Source organism: Diceros bicornis, chromosome 14 (assembly GCF_020826845.1).
Source record: "Diceros bicornis minor isolate mBicDic1 chromosome 14, mDicBic1.mat.cur, whole genome shotgun sequence".
NCBI classification, from domain to species: Eukaryota; Metazoa; Chordata; class Mammalia; order Perissodactyla; family Rhinocerotidae; genus Diceros; species Diceros bicornis.
This window is the reverse complement of record NC_080753.1, coordinates 40899680-40912972: the sequence shown is the minus strand read 5'-3', so window position 1 is coordinate 40912972 and position 13293 is coordinate 40899680. Positions and strand designations below refer to the sequence as shown.

Sequence of the window (13293 nt, the reverse complement as noted above, 5' to 3'; positions counted from 1 at the left end):
AATATAGATAGACTCCGGGTACACATGCAGTCAATTGATATATTTTGAATTTATTGTATTTACTTTGTTTTTAAGTATAAATCAATTAAATTTCTTGAAGAGTGAAAAATTAAGTTAATACACAAATATACCTTGGTTATAGAACTAAATAACAAATAAAACTGCATTAAATGTTTTCTCTTATTTTGAAAGCCCAGAGTCTTATTGAACTGCTTATATTGTGTCTTAGATACTGAGTTAAATACTACACTTGCCTAATTCATTTCGTTGTTAGTTTATTCAAAATGAATAGTGGAACCAGAGAGTCACAGATATTTTCTCATTTACCAAAAAGCTTATTCTATAATGAATGCTTCTTATATTGGCACAGGAAAAGTAGGTTTTTTTTTTTGCTAAGTGTTTGACTTCGTTGATGCACGGAGCACGTGTATATTTGTAGAGTGTCTTTTGGTGCCAAATTCAAAAAATCATCGCCACCACTGATGTAAAGGAACTTACAGCCTATGTTTTCTTCTAGGAGTTTTATGGCTTCAGGTCTTACATTCAAGTCTTTAATATCTTTTGAGTGAATTTTGGTGTATGGTGTGAGATGGTGACCTAGTTTCATTCTTTTGCATGTGGCAGTCCAGTTTTCCCAACACTAATTATTGAAAAGACTATTCTTTCCCCATTGTATACTCTTTGTTCCTTTGTTGTGAATTAATTGACCCTATATGCATGGATTTATTTCTGGGCTCCCTACTCTGTTCCACTGATCTATATGTCTGTTTTTATGTCATACCATAGTCTTGATTACTATAGCTTGGTAATGTAGTTTAAAATCAGGGAGTGTGTTGCCTCCTCCAACTTTGTTCTTCTTTCCAAAGATTGCTTTGACTATTTGGGTTCTTTTGTGGTTCCAAGGAAATTTTAGGATTTTTAAATTTTATTTTATTGAGGTCATATTGGTTTATAACATTGTGTAATTTCAGGTGTACATTGTTATATATCAGTTTCCGTATAGACTGCATTGTGCTTACCACCAACAGTCTCGTTTTTATCCGTCACCATACATCTGTGCCCCTTTACCCCTTTCATCCGCCCCCCCACCTCTTCCCCTCTGGTAAGCACTAATCTGTTTTCTTTATCCAAGTGTTTGTTTATTTTCCATGTATGAGTAAAATCGTATGGTGTTCATCTTTCTCTGTCTGGCTTATTTCACTTAACATAATAATGTCCAGGTCCATTCATGTTGTTGCAAATATACACCACATCTTCTTTATCCATTCATCATTTGATGGACACTTGGGTTGCTCTCACATCTTGGCTGTTGTGAATAATGCTGCAATGAACTTAGGGGTGCAAAAATCTCTGTGTATTGTTGATTTCATGTTCTTTGAATAAATACCCAGTAGTGGGATAGCAGGATTATATGATTTTTCTATTTTTAATTTTTTTAGAAATCTCCATAATGTTTTCCATAGTGTCTGCACCAGTTTGCATTCCCACCAGCAGTGTATGAGGGTTCCCTTTTCTCCACATCATCCAATTTGTTATTTCTTATCTTTAATTATAGCCATTCTGAGAGGTGTAAGGTGATATCTCATTGTAGTTTTGATTTGCATTTCCCTAATAATTAGCAATGTTGAACATCTTTTCATGCGCCTGTTGGCCATCTGTACATCTTCTTTGGAAAAATATCTGTTCGGATCCTCTACCCATTTTTTGATTGGGTTGTCTGTTTTTTTGTTATTGAGTTGTATGAGTTCGTTATATATTTTGGAAATCAACCCCTTGTCGGATATATGATTTGCAAATATTTTCTCCCAGTTGGTGGGCTGTCTTTTTGCTTTGTTCATAGCTTCCTTTCCTTGCAGAAGTTTTTTGATGTAGTCCCATTGTTTAATTTTTCTTCTGTTTACCTTGCCTGAGCAGACATGGTATTCAAAAAGATGCTGCTAAAACTGATGTCAAAGAGTGTACCGCCTATATTTTTTTCTAGGAGTTTTATGGTTTCAGGTCTTACATTCAAGTCTTTAATACATTTTGAGTTAATTTTTGTGTATGGTGTGAGATAATGGTCTACTTTCATTCTTTTGCAGGATTGTTTTTTTATATTTCTATGAAAAATGCCATTGGAATTTTAATAGGGATTGCATTGAATCTGTAAATTGCTTTGGATAGTATGGATGTTTAAACAATATTAATTATTCCAATCCATGAGCACAGAATATCTTTCCATTCATTGTGTCTTCTTCAATTTCTTTCATCAACGTCTTCTAGTTTTCAATGTACAGATTTTTCACTTGGGATAAATTTATTCCTTGATATGTTATTCTTTTTGATGCAGTTGTAAATAGAATTGTTTTCTTAATTTCTGTTTATGATAGTTTGTTATTAGTCTACAGAAATGCAACAGCTTTCTGTATGTTGATTTTGTATCCTGCAACTTTACTGAATGATTTATTAGCTCTAACAGTTTTTTGGTGGAGTCTTTAGGATTTTCTGTACATAATATACTGACTTCTGCAAATAGTGACACTTTTACTTCTTCCTTTCCAAATGGCATGCCTTTTATTTCTTTTTCTTGCCTAACGGCTCTGGTTAGGACTTCCAATACTATGCTGGATAAAGTGGCCAAGAGTGGGCATCCTAGTCTTGTTCCTGATCTTAGAAGAAAAACTTTCAGCTTTTTATTGTTGAGTATGATGTTAGCTGTGGGCTTGTCATGTATGGGTTTTCATTATGTTGAATTACCTTCCCTTTATACCCACTCTGTTGGGAGTTTTTATCATAAATCAATGTTGAATTTTGTCGAATGTTTTTTTCTACATCTATTGAGATATTAATATGATTTGTATGCTTCATTTTGTTAATGTGGTGTATCACTTTGATTGATTTGAAGTTGTTGAGCCATCCTTGCACCCCTTGAATAAAACCCACTTGATCATGGTGTATAATTCTTTTAAAATATTGTTGAATTCCGTCTGTAAATATTTTGTTGACCAAAATATAATTCTTGTGAAAGAGCTTTTCTAATTGAGTTTGTAAGTTCACAAGTGATCAGATTATGTTTTTTAAAACTTTCCTCTTTCTTACTTTTGTTTTTCTCCCTCTTTTTTTTTTTTGGTACATCTTTCTGACATATAATATGCTATCAATGGAAATATAGAATTGTTTTAGATTGTGATGTTGATATCCTGAAGTTTTCTTTTGCTTAAGAAAAAATATCATAAAGAATTACTTACTGCTTATATGTTAATATGTTACTACAGCCTGTAGATTTTCTTGGTGTTATCATATTCTTAGGTATTCTGAAGACCATAGAAATATTTGGAACTTTGAATACATATAAACAAAGGTTTAAATTGTGTACCTCTGAGGTGCTGAAGCAGCTATGTATGTTTGAATGGAAGATAGCCTGGCTGCATATGCTGAAGGAACCTAGTCTCTGAAAGAGATATCGGATTCCGTTTCTTATGAAGGGTGAGAAAAGTGAGAGCAGAGGACGGTGGCACTATTCATCTCACATCTAATCTGACATCATAGTATCCAGCATTATTTGAGTGAAACTGTCTCTGGTACATATTACAGTGGTGAGTGATGAACTGTACAAACTCACTGAGTGTACTTCATGATGAGAAAAGGCAGTGGGCCTCAGAGAAATTTCATTAAGGACGTCCTAATAAGTTTCAGGATGTACTGCTTCATCCCCATCAAAGGAACGCCCTTAATGACCTTGAAGGTCCTAACTGCACATTTAATTTGTCTCACATTGGGCAGATATTCTGCCAAGTGTGGGCACTTGAAGAGGATCACCAATGCTCCACTGATAACCTACATGGAGTCCGGTACCCTTGTTGATCACAGACCCAGATGTTAAACACATCCAGGTTTACAAGAGAAAAGGAAGAAACTTGGGAGAATATTGGAGTCTAGAGTAGCTTAGTTCTGCTCAACTATGCTTTTCCCTGCTCCAGTGCCTGGGCAGGAGCACTAGTACCAATGGATCAAGTATAAGAACATGGAAAGGCTATGGTGAGAGGATAGAGATCTTTAGGTCTGAATGCGGAAGGGGTCAAATATTTCCGTTTCAATATAATGAGTGAAGGACCACAGGTCATGCCAAGAAATAGTTCCCTCTAGAGAAGATGTTAGGTGGACAGGTTAGTCCAGGCGTGTTCTAAATTCTTAGGGAACATTTTCTCTTTCCTCTCATTCTGGTTTACAGGGTTTCCTTGTCGTAGTAAACTAAAACATAGTAAACCGAACATGTATAGGTTTCCTATAACATAGTAAAACTGAAAAAGACCTCCGTACCCACCAGGAACCCAGTGTAGTTATTGGTGTCCAGAGATATGAAATGATTTTGTCAAGGTCATAGATTTTTGTATTGTACAGACTCATCAAAGAGAGCTTGAAAATTTTAGGAAACTTAACACAACAAGTGTTCAAGGTTGGAGAGGACCCAAACACACTCCATCACAATGAAATTTGATTCTTACTATGGTGGTCACTTTTTTTCTAGTCCAATATAGTATTTCTTATAGTTTTATATCTGAACTTGCAAATTTTACCATTTCATTGAAAAAGGTTCTGCATTGTCATCTCAAAATATATCATTCATAATGAGATTGGTAACATATATGATAAGTCTTTTAGATTTCAACATGTCTGGAAGTCAAGTTATAATCTAAAATTTATGCTGAGTTTTTTTACTCTATTGTTCTCTAAAGTCAGTTGGGGTGATCATCATCTCAGACTGGTGATAGCTGGAAACGTGATTCTCTTTGCTCCAAGCTCAGTAGAGAGGTACTATTAGAATTGAGGGACACATTAAAGGAGGTATCTTGTGGGAGCTGAAAACTTGTAATGAGCATGGCAAAGTTGAAGACCCAGGGAGTCTAGTTAAAAACTACCTAATTGGAAAAGTATAAAACTTTATGTGGTTTTAGGGACATAGGGGCAAAGCACCAACTAGAGAAAGGTGAAAATTGTCATGATTAGCAAACTGAAAAGGACAAAGCTGTTTGGTGACCTTGGCGACAGCTGACGGACTGAGAAACAAATTTAATAATGGTAAATAGACATCCATCAAAATGATGTGAAAAACCAGTTAACATATAACCATTTCTTGCTAACTAATGCAATTTTTAGAGTATGTGCTAGGCCTGTTGTGAAGTAAATGTCTCCTAAAGGCCAAATATGTTTAAAGTTAAAATCATATCACTACAAATTTGCATACATCTGGAATTAAAAACACTTTTTATTATGAAAAATATCATTATTGAAAATAATCTAGTAATCAGCCTCATAGTTAGACCATAAGAGATCATTTATTCTATCAACTGATTTTTACATTAGATTCCATGGTATTCGTTAAGTCAGACTAGGATCTTTCTCTTGTTATGTATTTTTTTATTATTATTTATTTATTTTAATTTTTTGTTTATTGAGGTAACATTGGTTTATAACATTGTATACATTTCAGGTGTACATCATTATACTTCTATTTCTGCATAGATTACATCATGTTCACCACCCAAATACTAATTACAACCCATCACCACACACATGTGCTGAATTATTCCTTTCGCCCTCCTCGCTCCCCCCTTCCCCTCTGGTAACCACCAATCCAATCTCTGTCTCTATGTGTTTGTTTATTGTTGTTATTATCTACTACTTAATGAAGGAAATCATATGGTATTTGACCTTCTCCCTCTGACTTATTTCACTTTGCATAAGCCAAGTAGGGGCCGGCCCCACGGCTTAGCAGTTAAGTGTGTGTGCTCCACTACTGGTGACCCAGGCCGGGCTCGCATCGACTGCTTCTCTGGCCATGCTGAGGATGCGTCCCACATACAGCAGCTAGAAGGATGTGCAGCTATGACATACAACTATCTACTGGGGCTTTGGGGGAAAAAAAGAAGGAGGAGGATTGGCAATAGATGTTAGCTCAGAGCTGGTCTTCCTCAGCAAAAAGAGAGGATTAGCATGGATGTTAGCTCAGGGCTGATCTTCCTTACAAAAAAAATAAAAATAAAAATAAAAAATAAAAAAATAAATGAAAGCCAAGTAACCAACTCCATCTAATTGCAGTAATGAATTGAATCATCAAATAACGTTTTATTTAGGCACTAAATAAAGTAATAAATAAAAATAAAATATAATTTTATTCCTGGCATTAATTTATTATTTTTAAAAGTGTTTTTGTTTTCATTATTGTAAAATATTTTAATGATACCTGGTACAAAAGAAATGATGTAATAAATAAGCAGATATCCAACTTAAAACTTTCTGGCCTCTAAACTATATGACTTTATTTGTTTTCCTGGTTTTAATGAAAATAAATTCTAGGTAGAGTTGATGTCCTCTGTGTAACTCCCCACAATCATACCATTCACCTCTTATCTTTCTGGTCATAATCAGACAGTTGAATTGTGGTTATCATTCCCATGAATGGTATTATAAGAGTCCCCCCTTAACTGTGGGGAATATGTTCCAAGACCCTCAGTGGATGCCTGAAATTGTGGATAGTATTCAACCCTACATATACTATTTTTTCCTATACATACATACCTACGAAAAAGTTTAATTTATAAATTAGGCACAGTAGGAGATTAACACAATAACTAATAATAAAAGATAGTCATGCTCTGCGTAACAACATTTCAGACAATGATGGTGGTCCCATAAGATTAGTACCCTATAGCCTAGGTGTGTAGCAGGGTATACCATCTAAATTTGTGTAAGTACACTATGACATTCCCACAACGACAAAATCACCTAATGATACATTTCTCAGAACGTATCCTCGTCATTGTGACACACGACAGTAGAACAATTATAACAATATACTGTAATAAAAGTTATGTGAATGTGGTCTCTCTCTCTCAAAATATCTTATTGTACTGTACTCACCTTCTTCTTGTGGTGACACAAGATGATACAATACCTATGTGATGAGGTGAAGTGAGGTGAATGACTTAGCGTTAGGCTACTGTGGTCCTTCTGATGATAGTCAGAAGGAGGATCACTGAGCCGAGACAATGTAGATGGCTGGATGTCAGGAGCACATGTCAATAGCTATTTGAACACAAGCAGTGTGACATTGCAACAGTCGATCTGATAACTGAGACTACTAAGTGACTAATGGGCTGGTAGAGTATACAGCATGGATATGCTGGACAAAGGGATGATTCACGTCCCAGGTGGGACAAAGTGGGACAGTGTGAGATTTCATCACTCAGAAAGGTGCACAATTTAAAACTTAGGAATTGTTTATTTCTGGTGAAGCCAGAGTTAAGGGGAATACTGTATATTTTGCTGAATATGTATGTATTCATAAAAATTATATAACGTCATTAGGAAGATTTTTATACTTATACATGAGATATTATACTCTCCATATAATTCTTCAACTTGCATCTTTCACATATTATGCTTTTCAAAATTAACCTAGGCTGATATAAATCAAGTTCATTCATGTGAACTTTTAAATACTTGTACAATATTCCATTGTATAAATATAACATCAATTTATTTATCCATGCCCCTATTGATAGAAATTTGGGCTGATATATGTTATATATCAATGGATAAGTAAGCATTGCAATGAATACTTACTTATCCATCTCTAGCTGACCATTGTTTTAATAGTGAATTTGAACATTTTTAATTTTTTTATTACCCTCTTGTGTTTCTCTTTCACCATATTTCTTTTATATCTGTGGCATCTTTATCTGGTATATCAGAGTACTATTTACTTTTATGTACAGATTATGCTCACATCTAGCAACAACACTGATTTTCTGAAGACTTATTATGTTGAATTATATTACCTGCAAATAATGTCAATTTTATGTCTTCCTCTTTAATCATTTTGATTTTTAATTTGTTTTGTTTTTGTCTCTTTGTATCACCAGAATTTCTAGGACAATGTATGAATAGTAGTGGTAATAGTGAGTATCTTTTCTCATTCCTGATTTTAATTAGAATATTTAAAATGTTTCACAATTAATTTTGAGGTTTGTAACAAGATCTTCCGGGATGTCCCTCATTAAGCTTAAGAAATTTTTTTTTAACAAGTTAATGACTTGGCCAATGCTTTTCTTTATTTTTATTATTATTTTTATTTATTTATTTATTTATTTTTGTGAGGAAGATCAGCCCTGATCTAACATCCATGCTAATCCTCCTCTTTTTGCTGAGGAAGACTGGGTCTGAGCTAACATCTATTGCCAATCCTCCTTTTTTTTCCCCAAAGCCCCAGTAGATAGCTGTATGTCATAGTTGCACATCCTTCTAGTTGCTGCATGTGGGACTCAGCGTCAGCACGGCCGGAGAAGCGGTGCATCCTTGCATGCTCGGGATCCGAACCCGGGCCGCCAGTAGTGGAGTGCACGCACTTAACCGCTAAGCCATGGGGCCGGCCCCAAGAAAATTTTTTTATTATTGGATTGCTGAGGGTTTTTATCACTATACAGTGTTAAATTTAGTTAAACTTTGTGATGAATCTGGGTTTTTTTTTTTCACTGGATTTGATAATACAGCCCAATATATTTATTGATATTCTCCTATTTATGAGATAAACCCCATTCAATTATAAAATTGGATATGTGTGTGTGGATATTACTATAGTAAACTTGATGATAATTTATTTAGGATTTTTTTCAAATTTATACCTAATGTGATCTTCCATGCTTTTATTTCTACTACTACATTTGCCCAGCTTTGATATCTTGATTATCCTAGAATATAAATGAGTTGGGTAAAAGATTCTAGATTATTGTTGGTTGTGGTTGGTTGGTATCCCATTCTCTGAAACAGTTTGTTTTAACAGGGATTATCTGTTACTTAAAAATTTATAATAACTCACCTATATAATCTTATGTGCTTGGAGTGTATTACACTTGAATACCTGGATTATTTGATTTCTGTAATAATAATTTGTTTATTCGTGATTTTATTTATTCTCAAGTTGATGTTTCTAATTTTTACTTTCTAGAAAATTATCCTTTCTTTCCCTAAAATTCCAAACTTTTGGAAATATTTGTTTTCTTATTATTTTTCTCTTATGAAATACATTTAAAGCCACTCCAAGTATCAGTATAATTATTCTCCACATGTTGAAATGTACTTGCATTGTTCCCTTCTACAATTCTTTTACTTCTTTTAACCCATGAGTTTCCTCGAAGTGCATTCTAAAACTTCCAAACACATGTAGTTTTATTACTTATGTTTACCATTTCTGTTTAATGTGATTTTAAACTGCATATGTAAGAAAATGATATCTGTATTGTATTAATTATTTGTGCACGGAACACTTGTAAAATAAATTCATCTATCTCTTAATTTTTCCCTGACTTTCCTTTCAAGGCATTCCCATTTCTACCTTCCTCTGATTGGGATCAATATTTGTATCCTGACTTTGCCCATCAAAATATAGTCCATCCCAAATGGCTTTACTCCGTCTTTTGTAACAAAAATTGGCGATTGATTGATTAGATACTGAAAGCCTTGCTGGCATGTTCTATTTTTCTATGACTGACTTATTTGTTTGTATATTTGTTTTATCAACAAGAGCATATTTAATACTTTTTCAGTGGAAGGAATGATAATTGTTCACTAAAGCATTTCACAGAAAGAGGAGATCATAATTCTTAGTATTAAAGAAGATTATTGGGATTGTGTTTTGTTCAATTACTGATGTATTTTGTCCCAATAAAAAGTGCTCATTTTTCATGAAATTCCTCAAGTTATTTTATTCATATAGTACAAAATTTACATCAAGGAAAATGCTTAGCTAGCTTTGCCTTTTTGCTTCCCTTTGTTTAAATTTTGACCTTTTATAAAACTTTGCATATTGTTTAATTTTAGTACAATTTTTATTAGTTTAACAAACATTTAAAGAAGAATAGCACCTATTCTACAAAATTCTTCAAAAATTAAAAGATGAGGGGCTAGCCCCATGGCATAGTGCTTAAGTGCAGGGGCCGGTGTTCGCAGGCCTGGATCCCAGGCGCACATTGCCGCGTCACTTGCCAAGCCATGTTGTGGTGGCATTCCATATAAAGTAGAGGAAGATAGGCATGGATGTTAGCCCAGGGCCAATCTTCTTCAGCAAAAAAAAGAGGAGGATTGGCATCGGATGTTAGTTTAGGGCTAATCTTCCTCACACACACACACAAAAATAAAAACAAGAGAGATCACTTTCCAACACATTTTATGTGGCCAATATTACCCTATACCAAAACCACACAAACAAAGTAAAAAAAAAAAAAAAAGAAAATTACACCAGTATACCACATGAACATAGACTCAAATATCCTCAATAATTTATTAGCAAATCAAACCTGAAATATATAAAGAGAATTATACAGTATGACCAAGTAGAATTTATTTCAGAAATTTAAGGACAGTTTCAATATTCAAAAGCTAATCCATGTTGTCCACTATGTAACAGGCTAAGGAAGAGAAATCACATGATCATATCAGTTGATGTAGAAAAAAACATTTGACAAAATTCAACACCCATTCAAGACAAAAAACAAAGAAAAGAAACCTCAGCAAACTAGAAATAGAGCAAACTTCCTCAACCTAATAAAGGGCACCTACAAAAATTCTTACAGATGACATGATACTTAGTGTTGAAAGACTGATTGCTTTCCCCCTAAGATCAGAAACAAGTCTTTTGGAACTATTTTTATTTCTGAATTATGTTCAAGTTCAACTTGGATAAAAACTTGATTATAATAGGTTAAGAGAATAGAGCACACAAATCAGAAAAATTAAAATAAATGATGTTTAATAGATAAAATATGGGATAAATTTAGAGAAATCTTGGTGCTAGCTTGAGCAGCATATATACTAAAATTGAAACAGTACAGGGAAGATTACCTGGCCCTTGCACAAGGATGACACACGAATTTGTGAAGCATTCCATATTTCTGTCAAATAGATATATATATATTTTCTCTTTTTTTGCTGGGGAAGACCGGCTCTGAGCTAACATCTATTGCCAATCCTCCTCCTTTTTTTTTTCCCCCAAAGCCCCAGTAGACAGTTGTATGTCATAGTTGCACATCCTTCTAGTTGCTTGTATGTGGGATGTGGCCTTAGCATGGCCGGAGAAGCGATGTGTCGGTGCGTGCCTGGGATCCGAACCTGGGCCGCCAGTAGCGGAGCGCGCACACTTAACCGCTAAGCCACAGGGCCGGCCCTGTCAAATATATTTTAATTAAAAAAATCCACGACATAGAGAAATCTTGGCTTAATGGCTTTGGGGCAGTTTACTGTCTTTTGGAAGAAAACAAAGTTTGATCCATACATCACACCATATATTAAATGTATTTCAAAGTAATTCATGGTTCAAATATAAAATAAAACTCTAAGGTACTAATAAAGAAATATATTAATAATATTATAAACTTGTTGCAAAGAGAGATAATCTAGGCACTCTCCCAAACCCACAAGCCATTATAAATAGGCAGATTTAACTATGTGACAGTTTAGAATTTCTATAGAGTCAAAGGATCCATAAACAAGGAGGGAGGACAAATAACTAATTAGGAGAAATATCTGCAAATATATAACAAAGGTGAAAAATTAGTGAACTGACAGGTCCATCATTTAATAAAAAGATAAACATCCCAAAAGAAACTATGCAGCACATATGAATAGGCAATCTCCATAGGACAATAAATTTCATGTAAATATATAAAAATACGGGTTTCTCTCTCTTCTGATACAGGAAGTATGATTTTAAACAGCCAGTTGATCACCAACTTGTTAAAAATATGAAAAAAGGCTGATTCTGTTTGGTGGTGTTATGTGGTAGGGAAACGGGCATTTTAAGCTATTAGTAGAATTGTGTAAATTGGCTCAATACTATTGGAGTATTACTAGACAGCATATAACATTAAAAAATAATTTTAGGACCCAGCAAATTTTAGGATTCTTTTGAATAAAATTAGCATACTGAAAAAAATATATTCATAACTTATTTTATAGCAGGTTTTTTCCCCTAAAAAGTTAAAACAAAACACTTGAAACAACCCAGTCAAATCAGATGATAATGGCTAAATAATCTACTGTTTTCCTATATCATTGAAATTGTGACACTATTCTAAAGAATAAAGGAGCTCTATATGGTCATTGCCTTCCTAATTTATTTTTAAAATACTTTCCAGCATATATTTAGTTTTGAGGGGAAAGCCAATTTCTAAAATCATATATGGAATTTGAGTTTATTTGAAACTCTTTTTAACTTAGACAGTATGAACTGATAGAAATGTAAGCCTGAGTTTCACCAACCTTGGAAACCTGAAAAAGCCATTTAATCAATCTGTTTTAATTTTATACCAGAGAGTTCCAAAATAGAGACAATGTTTCTCACTTCAATAACCCTGACCATGTTACAGTAATCTAGTAACTTTTCCATCATAAAACATATTGTGTATTCATGAAATTTTTGAAAAATACAAAAATGAAAAAGAAGAAAAATGTCACTCAGGTCTTACCACACAAGGCAACCACATTTAGTGCACTACCTTGTCTTTTGACAGCATCCTAATTATTGTTGTTAAATGTGTGTTAACTAGTGCAATTCTAATTCTTATTTTGGATGAGAGACTCACCAGAGAGATCTCACCTCTGAGTCCAGGATCATGAATCTCAAAGTTGAGTTCATGACAGTTGCCCAAGGAGGCTGTAGCAAACACATATACTCAGGGAGTTCAAAAGGTATAAATGCACCTCATGTGCCAGACACAAACTAACCCAGAGCCAAGATTCACAGGAAATGGGAGCTTTCCACTCAGGTGAGTGAAATAAAAAGTTAGGATTTGAAAAAATGGGCCAAAAATAAAAATTAATTAAGGCAGCAAAGAACAGTGGTCAAGAACTTTTTAGGAAGCACTATTTGAGCACTGAAGGGAATCGAGTCATGATGTATCAGAGCTCGTGAGTGAGAATGAAAACTCGAAGATAGTCTACATGTGGGATGATGGCTGAAAGGGAGACTAAGCTTCCGTGAGTGTGACGGCAAACGTTTTTTGTCCCATTTGGTACTGTTTTCATGCTGCTCCAATAATGTTTCACTCCATTAGGATCTGCTGGGAATGAGCCTTTAAATACGTAAAATCACATGTATGAGTAGGAATTAACAGCGTGGATCTGGAGGCAGACTGTCTGGGTTCAAATCCTGGTTCTGTCATACACTAGTTTTATGAATTTAGGGAATTTATTAACCTCACCGTATCTCAGTTTCTTCTTCTATAAAGTTGAAATAATAATCATACCTGCCTCATAGTG

The 13293-nt window shown here is 34.3% G+C and overlaps 1 non-coding gene across 1 annotated transcript; it reads left to right on the top strand.

Annotated features, from left to right (window-relative positions):
* The first annotated feature begins 10824 nt into the window (after positions 1–10824).
* On the top strand, positions 10825–10930 carry LOC131414276 (U6 spliceosomal RNA). Its single transcript, XR_009222167.1, has one exon. It is a non-coding gene; the product is annotated as a U6 spliceosomal RNA (small nuclear RNA).
* The last annotated feature ends 2363 nt before the right edge of the window (positions 10931–13293 follow it).